Source organism: Saccopteryx leptura, chromosome 2 (assembly GCF_036850995.1).
Source record: "Saccopteryx leptura isolate mSacLep1 chromosome 2, mSacLep1_pri_phased_curated, whole genome shotgun sequence".
NCBI classification, from domain to species: domain Eukaryota; kingdom Metazoa; phylum Chordata; class Mammalia; order Chiroptera; family Emballonuridae; genus Saccopteryx; species Saccopteryx leptura.
This window is the reverse complement of record NC_089504.1, coordinates 237,375,033-237,397,023: the sequence shown is the minus strand read 5'-3', so window position 1 is coordinate 237,397,023 and position 21,991 is coordinate 237,375,033. Positions and strand designations below refer to the sequence as shown.

General features: G+C 45.7%; 1 long non-coding RNA gene across 5 annotated transcripts in view; it reads right to left on the bottom strand.

Moving 5' to 3' along the window:
- Window positions 1-21,991, bottom strand: part of LOC136395623 (uncharacterized) — a 32,703-nt gene that overhangs the window by 567 nt on the left and 10,145 nt on the right. For 2 of the 5 annotated variants that reach the window (XR_010749365.1, XR_010749361.1), the window contains 4 exons: window positions 18,395-18,511; window positions 16,163-16,401; window positions 11,121-11,307; window positions 4,493-4,563 (listed from right to left, as the gene is read on the bottom strand). This is a non-coding gene — a long non-coding RNA (uncharacterized lncRNA). The other 3 variants (XR_010749364.1, XR_010749363.1, XR_010749362.1) reach the window with 3 other exon arrangements.

Here is a 21,991-nt window from a genome sequence, read left to right as displayed (position 1 = left end):
GGCCCCGGGTGCTGAGGACGACTCCATGGCCTCAGCCCCAGGCACTAGAATGATTTCTGCTGAGACGGAGCAATGCCCCAGATGGGCAGAGCATCGCTCCCTGGTGGGCATGCCGGGTAGATCCTGGTTGGGCACATGCAAGAGTCTGTCTGACTGCCTCCCTGCTTCTAACTTTGGAAAAATACAAACAAAAAAAAAAGGACTTTGAAGGAGGTGCTTCTGAGGAAGCAGGAGAAAAGGCTGGTGACCATTTGGTGGCAGCCACTTCCAGCTGGTTGCCTCTTAAAACAAGTGTTTCTAATGCTGCAAGATAGTCCCAGGCCACTCCCCAGAGAAATGCTGACTTCATGTACTCAAGGGCCACACCCACTTCTCACAGGAAGAAGCAAAATGAACCTTAAAATTTCACCCCAGCCACTGTGGGGTGTATAGGTTTGAGGGGTAATGGCTGCTGCCTTGATCATCATATGCCCTGATTCCCATGAGCATCTCTCTCTGGTCAGATTCCCTCCTGGAGGCCGTGTGTGTGTGTGTGTGTGTGTGTGTGTGTGTGTGTGTGTGTGTGTGTGTGTGTGTGGTGTGTGTGGTGTGTGTTGTGTGTGGCAGGCGGCTCCCCAGTGCAGCCTGCAGTGAGTCACAGGTGACGCTTGCACCCTGGAGCCTGCGCCTGCCTGGGCAGGTAGGAACACATCACAAACCCACGCGCTCAGCCTCATTGCAAGGTGAGAGCGCTGGCATCATCTTCCAGAGGGGGCTACACAGCTGACCTGGGCAAATGGCTCCTGAGCAAGCCATCTGGTGAGCCTGACTTCTCAGGTGGGACAGGAGACCCCAAAAAGGCAAGGCCTGAGAGTGGTGCCTAAGAAAAAGAAACATCTGTGCCCTGTCTGACCCTATGACACAAATGACCAAGTCTGCCCTGGTCACATCATCCTGTTTTCTACATAACACACAGCTTGATCAATTGACCTCCCCTGCCACCCTGAAGCCCTTGATTGCTCCTCCTCACTGTACACCTGGCACAGAGCTTGGCACAGAGCAGGTGTGGACTAGGCACCAGTGAGCCACGAGTATAATGGGGCCACAGGTACAGCTACATTACAGTCTCAGTGCTCCAAGCCCCTCCAGCTGGGCCAGCAGGAACTCGTGCCTTGGACGTGGGTCCCTGTCACCAAGTTGTCTGCGGTGTTCTGGGTTCTCACAGGGACTGTGGCTCTCTCTGAGGACCTGCTGCTTGCAGGCCATAGGTCCTCTGCCCACTGTCTGTGCGTCTCTGGCACTAGCCCATTGCCAACCTTCCTGCAGGGCCTGCCTGTCTGGAAGGCCTTCCACTGACCCCTCTCTCTGGCCAGCCCCTGCAGTGCTTCCTGTTTAGCTCCTTCTGAGAGGCAATCCCTTGGCAGAGCTGTGGGGGCCCCATGTGAGCCCCTTCTTGTCTTCAAACCACAGCCTCCTCCATCCCAGAGCAAATGAAACTACATGGGGCTGAAGGATGGCGAACACAGCCTCAGACTGGTCCTGGAACACCATTCTCTCCCATCTCCAGGCCTCGCCCTCTGTCAGACTCCTCTGCCAGGTGTCTGCCCCCTGTGATGTCCTGGGAGGCCCCTTTCCTTCCTTTAGCTTCTGCTGTCCCTGCCAAGCTTGTTGGGCTGGTTTGAACTTGTCTGAATTCCAAGTTCAGACACTTGGACAAGGGTGTCAGGTCTTTCCCAAGAAGCCCATGCGTCCCATGCAAATCAGGGGCTGTGGCTGGCCACAGTTCACAAGGCGCCACGCCCACCCCCTCATACCTGATGCTCCATAGGTATTTGGGGACCAGTCTATTTCTAGCCCACGAGTCCCTCTGGAGGGCTGATTGCTCAGCCCTGGTTCAGCACATACTCCCTTCCCCAGGAACTCTGCTCAGCAACCAAGAAGCTGGGCATGTATCAAATATATATATTACATTTAAAAAAAATGACTTCAAAAATTAAAAAAACAAAAAGCAAAACTAACAATTACTGGAGGTTGCTATGTGCCAAGTCCTAGGTTGAACACTTTATGTGTCATACGATCTCATTGACTCCTCACCAATCCTTATTATACAGGTGAGGAAACAGAGACTCAGAGAGCATGTCATAAGTCCAGGGTGATAGGTAGGATGTGGCAGAAGCAGGATTTGAATTTAGTAAAGACATGAGGCTGGAAAGATCCAGGAAGAAAAGTGGGGACGGAATTGGGCTCCAGGAGCCACAGAACTGAGGTGAGGTCACGAAGGGGAGAAACATTGTGCTAATGCAGGGCTGTGTTGTTTAAGAGCTGGGGCTGGCTGGGCGGGGTCAGGTGTTTCCTGGGGACTCTGAAGCCACGCGAAGAAGGCTACAGGCTTCGGCATGTGGATTTGTCATGATGCACTTGGGTTACAATGTACTGAAAAATGCTGAGATGGCAGCTCAGAGCCTCACAGACTCACCTCCCCCAGTGCATCCAGAGGCTCAAAGAGGGCAAGCTACTTGCAGAAGGACACAAAGCCAATAAGCCATTGAGTGGAGGCTTCTAAACCTGAGACTCCCTGAATCCCAGTGCTGCATAGTCTCTCCATTCTCTGAGAAGTTCAGACTGGGGAGACAGCAGTTCCTTGATATGGGCTCCACAGTTGTTACTGACTCTGCTTTTTTCTCAATAATGTTTAGGGGGAAACAGAGACTCATACAAGGCTATTCCCTGTCCCTCTCTGTCCTCTTAAGTAACCCATCTTCAAAATAGCCATTATTCAAAATATCCCAAATACAGTCATTTTCCTCCATTAGGTCCCAGTCACCCTTTTCCTTTTCCTCTTCCTCCTCCTCCTCCTTTTCCTCTTCTTCTTCCTCTTCCTTTTCTTCTTCCTCCTCCTCCTCTTTCTCTTCCGCCCCCTCCTCTTCTTCTTTTTTTTAAATTTATTTTTGTGTTTTTCCGAAGCTGGAAATGGGGAGAGACAGACAGACTCCCGCATGCGCCCGACCGGGATCCACCCGGCACGCCCACCAGGGGGCGATGCTCTGTCGCGACCAGAGCCACTCTAGCGCCTGGGGCAGAGGCCAAGGAGCCATCCCCAGCGCCCGGGCCATCTTTGCTCCAATGGAGCCTCAGCTGCGGGAGGGGAAGAGAGAGACAGAGAGGAAGGAGAGGGGGAGGGGTGGAGAAGCAAATGGGCGCTTCTCCTGTGTGCCCTGGCCGGGAATCGAACCCGGGACTTCTGCACGCCAGGCCAACACTCTACCACTGAGCCAACCGGCCAGGGCCCCTCCTCTTCTTTATTGAGATATAATTTACATAAGGTTCCCCAGAGAAACAGAACTAATAAGGTTACAGATATATAGATGAGAGGAGATCTATTACAAGCATGGATTCCCATGGCTATGGAGGCTGAGAAGTCCCATGATCTGCCACCTGCAAGCTGAAGGCCCAGGAGGGCCAGTGGTGGAAATAGTCTGAGTGTGAAGACCCAAGAATCAGGGGTACTGATGGTGTAAGTTCCTGTCTGAGTTTGAAAGTCTGAGAATCAGGTGCACCAATGTCCAAGGGCAGGGGAAGATGGATGGCCCAGCTCAAGCAGAAATATACAAAAATATACCCTTCCTCTGCCATTTTGTTCTGGTCAGACCTTCCATGGATTGGATGATGCCCATCTGCACGGAGGAGACCATCTGCTTTATTCAGTCCACCAATTCAAATGCTAATCTCCCAGAAACAACCCCCTCCAGACACACCCAGAAGCAATCTTTTACCAGCTATCTGGGCACCCCTTAGTACAGTCAAGTTGACACATAAAATTATACATCACAACATACAAAAAAAATATTCACTCTTGTCCTGGCTGGATAGCTCGATTGGTTAGAGCATCATCTGGAAGTACAGAGGCTGCTGTTTTGATCCCCAGTCAGGGCACCTACAGGAAGAGATCAATGTGCCTCTCTCTCTCTCTCCCCCTTCCTCTCTCTGTAAAATTAATAAAATAAACATTTTTTTAAAAATCACTCTTTTAAAGTGCACAAATCAGTGGTTTTTAGTACAGACACCAACTTGTACAACCAAACACATTATAATTCCAAATCATTTTCATCACCTCCAAGTGAAACCCCTACCCCATTAGCAGCCATTCCTCATTCTCCCTTCTCTAGCCCTTGTCAACCTCTAATTTACTTTCTGTCTCTATGGAGTTAGCTATTCTGGATATTTTGTATAAATAGAATCGCGCGATATGGGGTCTTTTGTGTCTGATTTCTTTCCTTTAGCATAATATTTTCAAAGTCCATCCATGTGGCAGCACAAGTCAGTGCTTCACATTTCATTCTCTTTTATGGCTTAATATTCCATTGTATGGCTACATTATATTTTGTTCATACATTCATCAGTGGATGGACATTTGGGTTGCTTCCACTTTTTGACTATTATGACAACGCTCTATGAACATTTGTGTAGTTTTTGTGTGAACACCATTACTTCTTGCCTGGCCCAGGCCACTAACCTCATTGCTAAATTCCAAGCTTCTGCCCTTGGCTCCCAAGGGTCCATTCTTCTCATGGCAGCTAGAGGGATCTTTTGAAAACGGAAGTTAGGTCACGTCATTCCTCTGTTCTTAACCTCCAGTGGACCCCATTACCCTGAGGAGATGAGCATGATCTCTACCCAGCCTCCAGCCCCACTGTCGCCCACAATGCCTGCATCTCTGCCTTCCTGGCCATCTCTCAGTTCCTCAAATGAGCTGTGTCCTTCCTACTGTCACGCTAGGGGATTTGTCTGAAAGCTGCTACTGGTGCCCTGCGCAGGTCCCCTTCCCCAGCAAAGGCATCCATTTCTCAGCTGCTGGGAGTGCTAGCTGCTTCCTTCTCCAGAGAACTGCCTTCCCCCATAGGGGAGGAAGTTATGACACCCTCTGCTGCTCCCCCATCCAAGAGCCTGCAGTAGATGACTAATATAGGAACACAAAAGCTTGGCCCTTTGTCTGACCGGTGGTGGCACAGCAGATAAGGCATTGACCTGGAATGCTGAGGTTGCTGTTCGAGATCCCAGGCTTGCCGGGTCAAGGCACAGATGATAGGTTAACTGCAAGCTGGTGCTTACCATCACCCCCCCCCCCCCTTTCTAAAATCAATAAATAAAATCTTTAAAAAAAAAAAAGAAAAAGAAAGGCTGGCCCTTCAACCTCAAGGTCAGACAATTCTATGATACAATTTATTTTATTTTATTTTTTTTATTTTATCTCTGGTATAGTTTAGACTCCAGAGCACTATGCCCCGCCCCCTGTCCTTGCCATAGCTGGATCTTACCAGCCTCGTACCTGCCCTATCCTGCTTCTCTCAATCCTTCGGTGAACCTCATGCACCTGTGTTAGACCTGGCCTAAGATAATAACACTGTACATGAGATTGGAAAGTTGTTCCTGTCAATAACAAACACTTCCTCTCCCTACTTCTGTGGATGGAAACAAAGGGAAGGAAGGCTAGGTGCTCCCTGAGCCCTCTCTGGCATGGTCTCTGTGGCTGGGCACCCCGTCAGTGCTCCCAAAGCACAACACGTGTCCCTATGTGCCCTGTATACGTCACTTGTTTGTGTGACTGTTGACTGTCTCTCTCCACTTGACCTTAAGTTCTATAAGGACATGAAGATTTTCTACCTTATCCTCATTACCTGGCACCTTGGGGGAGTCTAATAAATACTAGGTGAAGGATGTTCCTTGCCTCACTGATTATAATTCCAAAATATTGCAAATAATATAAATGTCCATGAAAGGGGAATGATTAAGTAATGACAAACCACTTCTATGATGGAATACTATATACCTATTTAAAAGAAACAAAGTAGATTTATTTATTTATTTATTTATTTATTTATTTATTTATTTATTTATTTTCAGAGACACAGAGAGGGATAGATAGGGACAGACAGACAGGAACGGAGAGAGATGAGATGCATCAATCATTAGCTTTTCATTGTGACACCTTAGTTGTTCATTGATTGCTTTCTCATATGTGCCTTGACCGTGGGCCTTCAGCAGACCAAGTAACCCCTTGTTCGAGCCAGCGACCTTGGGTCCAAGCTGGTGAGCTTTGCTCAAACCAGATGAGCCTGCGCTCAAGTTGGTGACCTCGGGATCTTGAACCTGGGTCCTCCGCATCCCAGTCCGACACTCTATCCACTGTGCCACCGCCTGGTCAGGCCAAAGTAGATTTATGTAGATTAATACAAAATAATCTTTAAAGTGCAAAATTAAGTGGGGAAAAAAAAGCCAGTTGTTCAACAGTACATATAGTATGCTGTTTTCTGTTTTAAAAAAATGTGTGTACATAGATTGTTTACCTCAAGGGAGTTCAGTACCCCAACCCCTATGTTGTTCAAGGGTCAACTCTACTTTCAAAGAACACAGTTCAAGAATATTGAAAGGAATACAAAAACATCAGCACCTGACAAGTTAAATCTCACAATTCCCATATCCAATTAAAAAAAATGTATACGAACCTTTTGGCTTGCTGGTCCCTAGAACAGTGGCTATATCCACAGAGGGAAGCTGGGTGCCGAGGAGATGGGCCAAGAGGGAAATTTTGCAATCAATACCTTTTTGTCCCTCACATTTTGGGTTTTTTTCTTTGTTTATTTTTCTTTTTTGAATTTTGTACGCTGTCTATACCTTCTCTATTCAAAGAATACATTATATTGAATCAATTTTTAATAAATGAAGAGAGGGGCTTGAAAAAGAAGCCCCCATTTATAACACCTGTATGAGCACCGCCAGTCAGCTGAGCTTATTACCCAGCAGGCTTCTCACTCGCTTGACGTCATAGAGCCACGTGCAGCCAGCAGCTCTGAGCCCTGTTTCTCTGGCGTCTTCCAGTCAGGTCAGAGAAAGCTCAGGGCAGTTCCCAGTCACCAGCCAACCACTTGGAAGCCAGCACAGGGCAGTGGAAAGAGCGTGGGACATATTTGGTGATCTGTATTTCCAAAGTCTAAAAAAAACCCATGCAAATATTTGACCTAGAAATTCCATTGCTGAAAATTCATCCAAAAGAAACAATTAAGAATTATGCATAAAGGTTTAGCTATAAGGATAGTCACTGAAGGACTGATTATAACAGTGGGTGGGGGTACGTGGAAAGACCCTCAATAATGGGAGACTGACTGACTGAGTTAGGCAGCATTCACACAAAACATTGCATTGTATTCCTTATGTAGGTTTCTTTTTTTTTTCCCTCATTGATTTGAAGTAGAGAGAAAGGGGGAGAGAGATGGGGAAAGGGAGAGAGAGAGAGAGAGAGAGAGAGAGAGAGAGACGAGCACAGCCCTGGCCGGTTGGCTCAGTGGTAGAGCGTCAGCCTGGCGTGCAGAAGTCCCAGGTTCGATTCCTGGCCAGGGCACACAGAAGAAGCGCCCATCTGCTTCTCCACCCTTCCCCCTCTCCTTTCTCTCTGTCTCTCTTCCCCTCCTGCAGCCAAGGCTCCATTGGAGCAAAGTTGGCCCAGGCGCTGAGGATGGCTCTATGGCCTCTGCCTCAGGTGCTAGAATGGCTCTGGTTGCAACAGAGCGACGCCCCTGATGGGCAGAGCATCGCCCCCTGGTGGGCATGCTGGTGGATTCCAGTGGGGTGCATGCGGGAGTCTGACTGCCTCCCCGTTTCCAACTTCAGAAAAATACAAAAAAAAAAAAAAGAGAGAGAGAGAGAGAGAGAGAGGAGCACCAACTCATTGTTTCACTTAATTGTTCCATTTAGTTGTGCACTCATTGATTGCTTCTGGTACATGCCCTGACTGGGAGGTGGAACCTGTGACCTCTGGTATGCTGGGTCAACACTTTATCCACTGAAGCATCCAGCCAGGGCCTTCTTTATGCAGTTTTCCTTTTCTTTTTCTTTATGCAGTTTTAAAAAGTTGTTTGTAGAAAGAAAGGAAAGAGAAAATGAAAGGAATGTCTTGTGTCAGGCATGGCTTGGTTCAAATTCCTGCCCTAACCTTTATGAGCAGTATGATGTCCATCTACTTAATTAACCGCTCTGGGTCTCTGCTTCCTCATCTGTAAAATGAGTATACTATCAAGTATCTTATGTTAGGATTGGCTCACTGCTGTCACAACCATAAAAATCTCATTGGCTTAAGGCTCCACTGGAGCAAAGATGGCCCGGGCACGCTGGGGATGGCTCCTTGGCCTCTGCCCCAGGCGCTAGAGTGGCTCTGGTCGGGGCAGAGCGACGCCCCGGAGGGGCAGAGCATCGCCCCTGGTGGGCAGAGCATCGCCCCTGGTGGGCGTGCCGGGTGGATCCCGGTCGGGCGCATGCGGGAGTCTGTCTGACTGTCTCTCCCTGTTTCCAGCTTCAGAAAAATACAAAAAAAAAAAAAAAAAAAATCTCACTGGCTTGCCTGACCTGTGGTGGCGCAGTGGATAAAGCGTCGACCTGGAAATGCTGAGGTCGCCGTTTCGAAACCCTGGGCTTGCCTGGTCAAGGCACATATGGGTTCTCTCTCCCTGTCTCTCTCTCTCTCCTCTCTCTCCCTCTTTTTCTCTCTCTCTCCCTCTCTCTCTCTCTCCTCTAAAAATGAATAAATAAAATTTAAAAAAAATTAAAAAAAATCTTACTGGCTTAATACAACAAAAGTTTATGTTTCTCATGCAAACTCTGATGTAGACATGCCTGGTCAGAGAGACTTCCCGGCAGCCTTCTACCAACTGACCGACTCCGGGATCTGGTTCCTTTCTATCCTAAGGCTCCATCCACCACATTAAACTCCTTGTGCCCTTCCACGTGGACATGACAGAGAAATGACAGACTAAAAGGGGTGATTTATGGCCAGGCCTGGGAGAGGGGTGCAGCCCTTCTGCCCATGCCCTGTTGGCAGTACAAGGCACATGGCCCTCTCTAGGTCCAAGAGGGGGTGGGAAATGTAGTCCACCCAGCGCCCTAGAAGGGGAAATGGCTTTGTCTCTGACACGCATTTCGTGGGACTCCTCCGAATGAATGAATGAATGAACTTAAAGTGGCAGATAGTAGGCGTTCAAATAAATGCTCCCGCTGCCTTTTCCTCCTTCCCTTACCTTTATGACTGATTTTAGGTGTGACTGCCCTGTATGTATTTACAAAAAGTGATGTTCTCCTGAAAAGCTTTGTGTAACTTGATCGAAGACATTCACACTTCTTGGGAAAAGACGGTGTGATAGAGTGAAAGGCAGGGAGTCCATTTAAAGGAGCCCAGGAGAAGAGATCTTCCCTTCCACCTGTCCACCCTCATCTCACCCAGATAAACCTCCAAAAAGGTGGAAGCCTGACCATGTTTCTCTTCCACTTACAGCCTTCTGTGACTCCCTCGGGCCAAGTCTAAACTTCCCGCCCGCCTGTGCAGTGTGTGGCCCCAGCTTGTTTATCCAGGCTCCTCTCACCATCCCTTCCTCCTGGCTGCCTCCAGGTTTCCCACACTGCCTTCCACTCCCCACCCCTCCTTGCTTACCCAGCACTCCCTCAGGAAAGTCCTGCTCTCTGACTCCTCAATCCTAATCGGGTTCCACATGACTCTCCCTGCTTTTCATCCAATGATTGAGTTTTGTGTCTTAGCCTTGACGTCTCAACCAGACTGTGAGCTCAGGACAGGTGAGTATGTCTATTCCATTTACTGTGCCATGCTTTATTTTCTTCATCTGTAAAATGGAAATAACTGCTATGGACTGACTGCTTGTGTCCCCCCTCAAATTCACGTGTTGAGGCCCTAATGTATGATATTTGATGACAGGGCTCCTATGGAAATAATTAAAGTTAAATAAGGTTATGAAGGTGGAGTTCTAATCAAATAGGATGGATGTCCAGAGAGCTTTCTCACTCCCTCTTTCTTTTCCTCCCCTTCCCCTTCTCTCTCCCAGTGCACAGAAGTGATACGAACCCATAGTGGGAAGGCAGCTACCTACAAGCCAAAAATAGAGGCCCCATAATGAAACCTACCTTCCTGGTACCTTGACCTTGGACTTCTAGCCTCCAAAAGTATAAGAAATAAAATTTCTGGGGGTTTTTTTGTTTGTTTTTTTAATTATTTATTTACTTATTCATTTTAGAGAGGAGAGGGAGAGACAGAGAGAGAGAAGGGGGGAAGGAGCTGGAAGCATTAACTCCCATATGTGCCTTGACCAGGCAAGCCCAGGATTTCGAACCGGCAACCTCAGCATTTCCAGGTCGACGCTTTATCCACTGTGCCACCATAGGTCAGGCCGTAAAATTTCTGTTGTTAGCCTGACCAGGAGGTGGTGCAGTGGATAGAGTGTCAGACTGGGATGCAGAGGACCCAAGTTGGAAACCCCAAGGTCACTGGCTTGAGCATGGGCTCACTGGGCTTGAGCACAGGCTCACCAGCTTAAGCACGGGGTTGCTAGCTTGAGCCCGGGATCATAGACATGACCCCATGGTTGCTGGCTTGAGCCCAATGGTCGCTGACTTGAAGCCCAAGGTTGAGCAAGGGGTCACTTGCTCTGCTGTAGCCACCCCCCCCCCCCATCAAGGCACATATGAGAACACAATCAATGAACATCTAAGGAGCTGCAACAAAGAATTGCTTCACATCTCTCTCCTTTCCTGTCTGTCTGTTCCTATTTGTCCCTCTCTCTGACTTTCTCTCTGTTTCTGACACTCTCTCTCTCTCTCTCTCTCTCTCTCTCTGTTGTTTAAGCCAGTGTTTACCAACTGCTGGTCAGTAGACTGGTCCACCGGAAACTTCACGCAGGTTCATGAAAGAGTTAACCACCCTGATGTTGTATGAAGATTACAGACACAACCAATAATCTATGTCAAATTTGCTTATGCTCGGGGAGATTTCTGCCTTAGTGGTTCCCAAACTAATTCTATCTCCACTGGTCCCCAAGTGTAAAAAGGTTGAAAATTACTGGTTTAAACCACTCAGTCTATGGTATTTGCTGTGGCCGCCCGAATGGATTAAGACTTAACATAACTCACCTAAATTGTTTCTTCACAACTAATTGTTAATACCCATGAAGCACTTTAAGCTCTGCCTGGAATGCCCTATAAACTGTTAAGATATTCACATACCAGATATAAGTATTTGTGGAATGAATAAACAAATTCATTTGACAAGTTTAAGTTCTTACATACTGGCTTTCTTAAAGTGAACTTACCTGCATTATTATCCCAGGATACTCAAACACAAATGAACTCCTTAAAAAGGGGAATTTATAAAAACAAAAATTAGGAGCTCTAATGGGCAGATTGTGTGTCTCTGACTCTTTTTTTCCAGAATGTCCACCAGAGGGCTCCTTGAGCTCTTCCTCCATCCATAACGTTGCTGGCCCCTGGAAGTCACCACTGTAGAAAGGAAGAGAAAGTTGAAATTCCTCCATGGGTTTACTCCATAGGACTAAATGAAGCTCATACAACCACAGGGCAGCTGGATTGGAGGAAAATTTAGACCAGGGTAGGAAGAAGCAAGTTGGCATCTTAGTATTACTGGCCTTCAGCCAGAGTCTTGGTGACATCTTTGAATCTCAGTTTCCTCATCTAGAAAATGGAAATATTCCTTCCTATCAGGCATACAGAGTTGTTGGAAGGACCAAGTAAAAGCATTTTTAAAAAAAAAAAATGATAGTTTTGCATGACCCTGGTAGTGCAGTGGATAGAGCGTTGACTTGGGATCCTGAGGTCCCAAGCTCGAAACCCTGAGGTTGCCGGCTTAAGTGTGGGCTCATTCAGCTTGAGCACAGGATTATCAACATGATCCCAAGGTCACTGGCTTGAGTTCAAAGGTCACTGGCTTGAAGCCCAAGGTCGCTAGCTTGAGCAAGAGGTCACTGGCTCAGCTTGAGTCCTTGGTCAAGGCACCAATGAGAAGCAATCAATGAACAACTAAAGTGTGGCAACCATCAGTTGGTGCCTCACATCTCTCTCCTCCCTCTCTCTCTCTCTCTAAAACCAATATATGGCCTGACCTGTGGTGGCGCAGTGGATAAAGCGTCAACCTGGAAACCCTGAGGTTGCCGGTTCAAAACCCTGGGCTTGCCTGTTCAAGGCACATATGGAAGTTGATGCTTCCTGCTCCTCCCCCCTTCTCCCTCTCTCTCTTCCCTCTCTATAATGAATAAATAAAATCTTTGAAAAAATAAATAAAAATTAAAAAAATTAAAAAATAAAACCAATAGATAAAAAGTTTTTGCTATTGAATCACTAAGTTGTATAAAGACAGTGTAGTGACCGTCCCCAACCCCCCCCCCCAGTCGTTGCCCACCAGTGTTTTATTTAGCACTCAGAATGTGTATGCATTTAGACTGGACATAAATTCTTTTTGCCATAGTCTCTGCTGTTACCTACTGTACATGCTGGTCTCACTTTGCTCACTTTATTTCACCTGCCTGGCCCCTAAAGGCCTCTAAGTTTGCAAGTTCTGGTCTAAATAGTGAGTTCTGTGCCAGTCAAATACTAGTATCTGGAATGCTTCATTAATAATTACAATCACTGCTATTTATTGAGCCAGGCAACAAGCTCTATGCATAATATGTGTAAGACAAATATAACCACAATTTCTGATTGCCTAGTCTCTGTATGATGACTTATTGGTAGAAAAATGTAATTGAAAGTAATTAAAATCTTTTCCCAATCTTTCAAAAAATGCAAGGGGTGAGTCCATTTTTAAAAAGAGCTTTGTTAAGGTGTAATTGCCATACAATAAACTGCACATATTTAAAGCATATAATTTGATAAGTTTTGACATAAGTACAGTATACACCTATTAAACTACTATATCACCACAGTCAAAATCATGACTAGGGTCCTGGTTGGATGACCCAGTTGGTTGGAGCATTGTCCTGATACACTGAGGTTGCCGTTAGGGCACATACAGGAACAGATCGATGTTTCTCTCTCTCTCTCTCTCAAATCAATAAATACACTTTTTTAAAAGTTAAGAAAGAAAAAGATCACGAATATACCTGCAGCCCCTGAAAGTGTTCTTACTCTATTTGTTCTTACTCAGTCTTTCCTTTGACTTATACAACCCTACCCCCACACCCAAGTAACCACCAGTCTGCTTTCCATCACAGTGGATCACCTTGCATTTTCTAGACTTTCATATACAGTACGTGAAATCATACCGCATGTTCTCGTTTTTGCCTGGTTCCTTTCATTCAGCCTAACTGAGACCCATTCATGTAGTTGTGTGTGTGAATAATTCATTCTGTTTTGTTGCTGAGTCATATCCAATATTGCACATTGACCACACTGGCTGATCCACTCACTGGCTGATGTTCATTTGGTCTGTTTCCAAGTTTTTGGCTACTACAAATAAAGCTGCTCTGAACATCTGTGGTCCAGGTTCACTTGTGGATGTAAGTTTCTATTTCCCATGGGTAAATACCTAGAAGTGGAATGGCTAGATTATGTGATGGCTATATATTTAACTTTTAGGTGTGGTTTTGGAGTAAGCACATTTTTAGTGCCAAGTAAAACTTCTTTAAACACTCCTTCTTAAAAACAAACAAAAAATAAACTAAAAAAACAACAACAGTTTTATTGTCTCCTACCACAGATGGGGACTCCTGAGTCCATACTGTCATCTCCTCATAAACAGTGTGAGATTCATTACCCACTAAACAGGGCATTCTTCCCCTCCTCCACCCACCTTCCCCCAAAAGAGTCCCACACCCTGACCATTAAAAACGGTTTAAGATCGCCTGACCAGGCGGTGGCGCAGTGGATAGAGCGTCGGACTGGGATGTGGAGGACCCAGGTTCGAGACCCCAGGGTCGCCAGCTTGAACGCGGGCTCATCTGGTTTGAGCAAGGCTCACCAGCTTGAGCCCAAGGTCACTGGCTCGAGCAAAGGGTCACTCGGTCTGCTGTAGCCACCCGGTCAAGGCACATATGAGAAATCAATCAATGAACAACTAAGGAGCCACAACGAAGAATTGATGTTTCTCATCTCTCTCCCTTCCTGTCTGTATGTCCCTATCTGTCCCTCTCTCTGACTCTCTCTATCTTTCCCACAAGAAAAAGAAAAAAATAAAAAGGTGCAAGGAGAAGCTTGCTCTGGGGCAATAGGAATGAGCAGCTCCTTCCTCTCCTTCTCCCCCACAGAAGCCCAAGAAGCTTCAGTGAATGGTGGCAACCTCTTTGTGACCATGAGGGGAATTGGCCTTCAATGAAAGTGATGCGGTAGACTGCTAGGAAGATGAAGAGAACCACTGTCTAGATGTGGCTATGAACCAAATAACAACTTCATCTTTGTGTCCCATTCTCCTTTCATACTATGACCTTCAACTAACCTCACTGTCCTTAGCAAACATATGAAAACCTTCTAGTTGATGATTATCTGTGCTCCACAAAATGTTGCCATAAATATTTTCATTATGTAATGGCCAGAATGCCATAACAGCCAAGTTAAACATCAAACTAGTGATAGTATCTACCATAAACAATCATCCCTCACAAGACCACCAGGAGGTGTGGCCCCCAGGTCATACTGCATTCTTTGTCCCTTTGTCTTGACAATCATCAGTACCTGAGTTATACTATTAAACAGTACTGTAATAGGCATCTGGTAGAGAAGAATAATGTGTGCAGAATTGTTGGGTCATCTTTCTGCTCTGACCCTACATCCCTGTAAGTAAATTACACTATAATAAATTCTGTTATATTCTATGGTGTTACCTGCATCCTTCCTTGGTCTGAAGATACCTTTTTGTTATGGTGAACATCACACCTTTACCCCACCTTCCGGCACCCACCCACCTTTGGGATTTTGGGGGGAGGGTATTCTGGAGAAGTTTTAATATTGATTTCCAGACCAATTGACTATGATATATGAGAGAAAGCAAGGGGTCAAGGCTAAAGCCAAGATGTTTGGCCCAATCAACTTGAAAGACGGAGTTATCTTTAGCTACTTTGGGGAAGGCTATGAGTAGAGAAGATGGAGAATTGTGATCAAGGCTAAAAATCTCCCATTTTTTGAAACTTTAACTCTGTTAAAGATAAGGTGATCAATTTTTTTACAGTGAAAAGGAGGACAAAAATAAATTGAAGAAAACAATATCGTAAATAAAAGAAACATTTTATTTATTGCAACAATAATACACTATAATATAAATGTGTAGTAAAAACATTTGTAATATTTTATATTGTAATTATGCTTACATGCCTATTAATTTTTAATAATTGTAAGAAAAAAGTATTCATTTAGTAAAATTAAATATCAAACAAAACCACTAATTTGGAGTGATATTCGGGTGTATTTATCATTTTCTAATTTTAAAAGTCTGGGGTTTTTTTGTGTCTTTTTTTTTACAGGGACAGAGAGAGAGTCAGAGAGAGGGATAGATAGGGACAGACAGGAATGGAGAGAGAGATGAGAGGCATCAACCATCAGTTTCTGCTGCGAAACCTTAGTTGTTCATTGACTGCCTTCCTATATGGCCCTGACTGTGGGCCCCCAGCAGACCGAGCAACCCCTCGCTCAAGCCAGCAACCCTGGGTCCAAGCTGGCGAGCCTTTTGCCCAAACCAGATAAGCCCGCACTCAAGCTGGAGACCTCGGGGTCTCGAACCTGGGTCCTCCTCATCCTAGTCCCACGCTCCATCCACTGAGCCACTTCCCGGTCAGGTAAAACGTCTGTTTTATGCAACTATTTAATCAAAATGCGTTATTAATAGATATGATTTAAGGTTAGATTTCCATTTTAAAACTTGAATTTCGGCCTGACCAGGTGGTGGAGCAGTGGATAGAGCATCGGACTGGGATGCAGAAGAATCCAGGTTTGAGACCCCGAGGTCGCCAGCTTGAGCGCGGGCTCATCTGGCTTGAGCAAAAAGCTCACCAGCTTGGATCCAAGGTTGCTGGCTCCAGCAAGGGGTTACTCAGTCTGCTGAAGGCCCGCGGTCAAGGCACATATGAGAAAGCAATCAATGAACAACTAAGAAGTTGCAACGCGCAACGAAAAACTAATGATTGATGCTTCTCATCTCTCTCCGTTCCTGTCTGTCTGTCCCTGTCTATCTCTGCCTCTGTAAAAAATAAATAAATAAATAAACCATTGTAAAAAAAACCATTCAGTGCTTGTAAAAAAACAAACAAACAAAAATAAACTTGAATTTTGGGAAAATACTTGTAAATAAAATTATACGTATTTGGAAATTATTAAATAGATAATGAATTAATAAAACATGAATTGTGCTTACCTATGATTGAATATTCACTGAGAAAGAAATAATCGTGAGTCTACAATGTCGTATGTGCCATGTCGTGTTTCAGTAAGAAGTACACAAAGCCATTTACGCCCTTGGTATATCGTGGCCTCTCTGAAGGTCTCTCGTGTGGAGCGCATGCGTCTCATAATCCGTCTCGCAGCACTGTACTGATCTTCGACAAATCATCATGTCAAATATAAATACGTCACATCACACACAATGGATCAACTCTGCATCAATCAAAAAAGGACATTTACAGATTAGTCTTCCAATATCAAAAAGGAGGACATGTAGGAGGACACTTTTCGAGAGAGGATGGAACTTACAAAAGAAGGACTGTCTTCCCTAAAGGAGGACGATTGGTCACCTTAGTTAAAGAGCTACACTTTATTATTATTATTATTTTTTTAATGGGAGGAGGGGAGGCAGAGACCGTCTTTTGCACACGCCCCAACCAGGATCCACTGGGCAAGCCCACTAGGAGGCAATGCTCTGCCCATTTGGGGCCCTTGCCCCAACCGGGGCCATTTTAGTACCTGAGGCAGAGGCCATGGAGCCATCCTCAACTCCTGGGGCCAACTCCCTCTAATCAAGCCTTGGCTGCAGGAGGGGAGAAGAAGAGAGAGAAAGAGAAGCGAGAGGAAGAAGGATGAAGAAGCAGATGGGCACTTCTTCTGTGTGCCATGATCAGAAATTGAACCTGAGACATCTACACACCATGCCGATACTTTACCACTGAGCCAACCAGCCAGGGCCTAAAGAGCTACACTTTTGATCGCTGTCTTAGCTTTTTCGTTTTTCCGTTTTCTACTCGTTTCTATATTATGGAAATGGCCAAAGTGAGGGTGGCTTGGACAACCCCAAACTTGTAGCTGAAGTGAAGGAAGTCTTGTGGAAGGTTACACCCTTCACCTTGAGTTGAGCAAACTCATCACAGAAGAGCCTGGTCATCTGCCTCTAATATAACGCTGTTGTTTGTACCACAGGCACAAGGAACATCACTTAATTTTTCTGAAATCAAATTGTTCCTAAGCCAAGACTTCCTTGTAGGTTGGCATCCCTGCTTAAGTCATAACTCAGGCCTTCTTGGTTTTAGTCTTGTAGAGAGGTTGTAGGATTCCCTCAGACACAAATGTTTGAGGTGGGACCTTCTGGCCTTTGGTTCCCCCTAATGTGCCCTCCATTTAAGCCTGTGGAACCCCCAAAGGCTGGCAAGACCACTATTTCCATGCCACGCTTTGGTACAGGTGTCTTTGTTCAGACTGGCTACCCCACACCCAGGATCCAGTCTCCCCAGGTTGTGCCTCAGTCACTGGTCCTTAGGAACTCCAAACCATGTTTCCAGTCTTGGGGCGTCTCCCACTTCCCCAAGGAGGGACCCCTCCAAGCTTCTTCTCCCACTGAAACCCAGGGAGAGGCCAGTGCAATCTCCTTTCAAAGGGCATTTAGAACTAGTTGGCCTCTCTTCTCTGTGGCTGGGCGCAGCCCTGTGGGGCTCCCTTCCTCTCTGCACCGCCCACTTCCCTCTCCCACCTTTTCACTGCTGGGTCCGCCCCTACTCCCGCCACCCCTCACCCATCTCCATAAAAATGTCAAAGCTCCAAGTGAAGCCCCTTTTTGTAAATTGCTAAGTACACAGTTCCCCGGAGTCTGCTGTCAGAAGTCTTTCTGCCCAGAGTTTCTGCTGACTCACAGAGGCACAGAGGGACTTTAGTCTCACATTTGTCGACTCCTCTGGGGGCAGGAACGAGGAGGATGGGGTTGGTTGGATCCATGTGGGGTTTCCTTGTCAGGTAGCAGCTAGTTTTATCTCAACGTATAGTTAAGTTAAAATCAAACATGTCTCAAACCATGAGGATAAATTTCTTTCTGAAAACACCCCCAATCCTATCTTCTGCATGGGAAATTCATATTCCTCCTAGTTACAGCATTTTGATTTAATTTCATCAGAACCAGTCACCCTGACCTTATTATGGGAACATTACCCCTTCCCGCTTGGAGTCACATTACAAAGACATCTCACATCAGTGGCTCACAGTGAAGAGGCCATGCTCAGATGGCTCCACTGTTGTGCGCGCGCGCGTGTGTTCCCTGGCTACAGAAGTGCCACAGGGCAACCTTATTTGACCAGACCACCTTTAAGTGCCTAGTACTATGTTTGGCGCCTAGTAAGTACTCCACAAATTTGGATGTTATTGTTATCGCTTATAGCTGGTCACATACCTAATTCTTCTTAGTGACAGAATTCTGATCATGTTGCCCAGAATAAAGACCCTTTTCAGCCTCTTTCGGGTCTAGGTGTGGCCACATGACTGCATTTTATTCAGCGAACATGTTAACCTAAAAATAAGAGGACAATGTGAGAGGCAACAAGTATTGATTTGAGATCCAAAAGAAGAGTTATGCTGGAAGCACTGATCCAAGCAGAAGCCCAGATGGTGTTCTGATTAGGAGGTGAAAACACAGTGTATTTATGAGAAAGGGGAATAGTTATGTGAATAAAAGGAAGCAATGCTATGGGTGTTAATAGCTGAGGAAGGAATTTCCATAGGTGGCAGATAAGCTAACAGAGTGATACTAATTTTCAAGACCATCTTTAATCTTCTATAGTCATAACAAACAGCTGTTGGGATACAACCCTGCTTTAGGTTCAGTCCAAAGATTATTTCACCCTATTTATAATATTGCAAAGGTTTGAGGAATAAGACGTACAAGGCAGTTTCTCTGGGATGGCAATTCTGTCTCCATTTTAAAGTGGCTTCATTTACGTTACTTTTTTTTTTACAATCTGTAGGTAGAAGTCAGGAGTCTCAGCCTTGAATTCAATTCTGACATGAATACTCAAGATTGGTGCAGACCCCATAGGTGTGGACAAAAAATAGTTTCATGAAAAGTAACCTCACAAGGTGATTTGATCATAAATTCATAACTGGGCAGGTCATGGTGGGTAGTCACCTCCCAGGTCTAAAACTACTTTAGTGAAAGGTTTTAAACCAGCCCTGTCTACTGTTCTTATGCATCTAAGTTAAAACACCTTTGAAATACAAGAAGTAATGCCCTTTGAAGCAGTATTATCCCTCAGAGAGCACATAATCTTGTTAACTATCTTGTAATCCAGTTTTCATCTTGCTTTCTCATTTCTTCCTTAAGTCCCTTGCTTAATTTTAAATGCATAAAAGAAGCTGCAAAAACTGTTATTCCTTGGAGAATCTGAGATCTTGCTCCCTGGCATATGTTGTCAGTTTGACTCATAAAATAATCTCAAGAAAATTCTCTACAGGTTTGGACATTTCGTACATCAACATTCACCAAACCACAAGCTCTCCCAATACCTTGACTTAGGGTTTTTGTTGTTGTTGTTGTTTTTCAATGTTTATTTTAGATTTTAGAGAAAGGAAGAGAGAGAGAGAGAAAGAGATAGGAACATTGATCTGTTCCTGTATGTGCTCTGACCGGGGATCAAACAGGTCACCTCTGCACTTTGGGACAATGCTCTAAACCAGGGGTCCCCAAACTTTTTACACAGGGGGCCAGTTCGCTGTTCCTCAGATCGTTGGAGGGCCGGACTATAAAAAAAACTATGAACAAATCCCTGTGCACACTACACGTATCTTATTTTAAAGTAAAAAAACAAAATGGGAACAAATACAATATTTAAAATAAAGAACAAGTAAATTTAAATCAACAAACTGACCAGTATTTCAATGGGAACTATGGGCCTGCTTTTGGCTAATGAGATGGTCAATGTGCTCCTCTCACTGACCACCAATGAAAGAGGTGCCCTTTCCGGAAGTGTGACGGGGGCCGGATAAATGGCCTCCGGGGGCCGCATGCGGCCCGTGGGCCGTAGTTTGGGGACCCCTGCTCTAAACCAACCAAGCTATCTGACTAGGGTCCTTGACTTAGGATTTTTTTATAGAGGTTTCATGATGTGGGTGCAACTGATTAAATCGTTGGCCATTGGTGATTGACTCAATCTCCAGCCTCTCTCCCCTCCCAAAGGTGGGGGCGGGGTATGGGTGCGTGGGACATCTGGCCCCCACCGCACTTCTGGAAGGGGCACCTCTTTCATAGGTGGTCAGTGGAGGAGCATAGTTCCCATTGAAATACTGGTCAGTTTGTTGATTTAAATTTACTTGTTATTTTAAATATTGTATTTCTTCCCGTTTTGTTTTTTTACTTTAAAATAAGATATGTGCAGTGTGCATAGGGATTTGTTCATAGTTTTTTTGTAGTCCGGCCCTCCAACAGTCTGAGGGATGGTGAACTGGCCCCCTGTGTAAAAAGTTTGGGGACCCCTGCTCTAGAGAGTACAAAGGTAGTATAAACTCTTATGTCAGGAACGAGGACTAAAATCAAATAGTATAACAAAAGATGCTCCTATCAACCCCTATCACTCAATTTCATCAAGGGTTAGAAACTCTGTGTCAGGAACCATGGATGAAGACTAAATATATATTTCTTATTATATTACCATACCCTGGTAACCATGCCCATATTGCCCGTGCTCTGTGCCCCAGCTGGGTCTGGCAGTGAAGAGGCCTGCAGGAGACTGCAGGGTAGGACCAGAGTGAGCTGGAAGTGGAGGTATGTACTGCCCTTCCAACTCCAGGCTTTTGGGTCACCTGGCTCGGTTCTCCCACAGCAGCCCTTTTCAGGGCACTGGGGGTTGTACCCACCCCTCACCACCCAGCCCCAGTCCTGCCAACAGCTCCCCACTCTTACCAGCTCCAGCATCACCCTTGGGTCTCCGTATGTCTGCTCCCACTTTGGTAAAGAGCCCCCCCTTTTTAAAAAAAATTATTTTTATTTATTCATTTTAGAGAAGAGAGAAAGAGAAAGAGAGAGAGAGAGAGAGAGAGAGAGAGAGAAGGGGGGAGGAGCAGGAAGCATCAACTCCCATATGTGCCTTGACCAGGCAAGCCCAGGTTTTCGAACCAGTGACCTCAGCGTTCCAGGTCGACGCTTGATCCACTGTGCAACCACAGGTCAGGCAGGAGCCCCTTTTTGATAGCCTCCTGAATCATCTAATGTGAGATGCCATCTCTGTCTTGCCAGGACCCTAACCAATTTGCTCAGGGTGTGCCTGACCTGTGGTGGCGCAGTGGATAAAGCATCAACCTGGAATGCTGAGGTTGCTGGTTCAAAACCCTGGGCTTGCCTGGTCAAGGCACATACAACAAGCAACCAATGAACAACTAAAGTGGAGCAACTATGAGTGATACTCACTCCCCCCATCCCTTATCTCTGTAAAATCAATAAATAAAATCTTTTAAAAATATTTGCTCAGGGTGTAAGACTTGAAGCACCACCCTGGCTGGATAGCTCAGTTAGAGCACCATCCCAATACGCAAAGGTTGTGGGTTTGAGCCTCTATGAATGCACGTACAGGAGCAAATGAATGTTCCTCTCTCTCTCTCTCTCTCAAAATCAAAGAAAAAGAAAACTGCAGTAACCCCAAAAGGAAGCCTGCATGCCACCATGTCCTCAGTCTCTGGGTCCCTCCTTGTTCAAGCCTCCTTTGCATCTATCTCTCCATGTAGAAGCATGATCACATGGTTTTTCTTTGTTTTGGATTATCAAGAACTCCCAGCCAGGCATATGAACTAATGTGACTGGAATACTAGGTCTGAGAGCACGTATCTTGTCACTTTGTATCTTCACAAAGGCTTTGTTTTCAGTAGGCAGAGCCCAGAAACATGGTTTTCTGGAATCGCTGATGTGCTAATCAGGGGTCCCCAAACTACGGCCCATGGGCCCCATGAGGCCATTTATCCGGCCCCCCCACTGCACTTCCGGAAGGGGCACCTCTTTCATTGG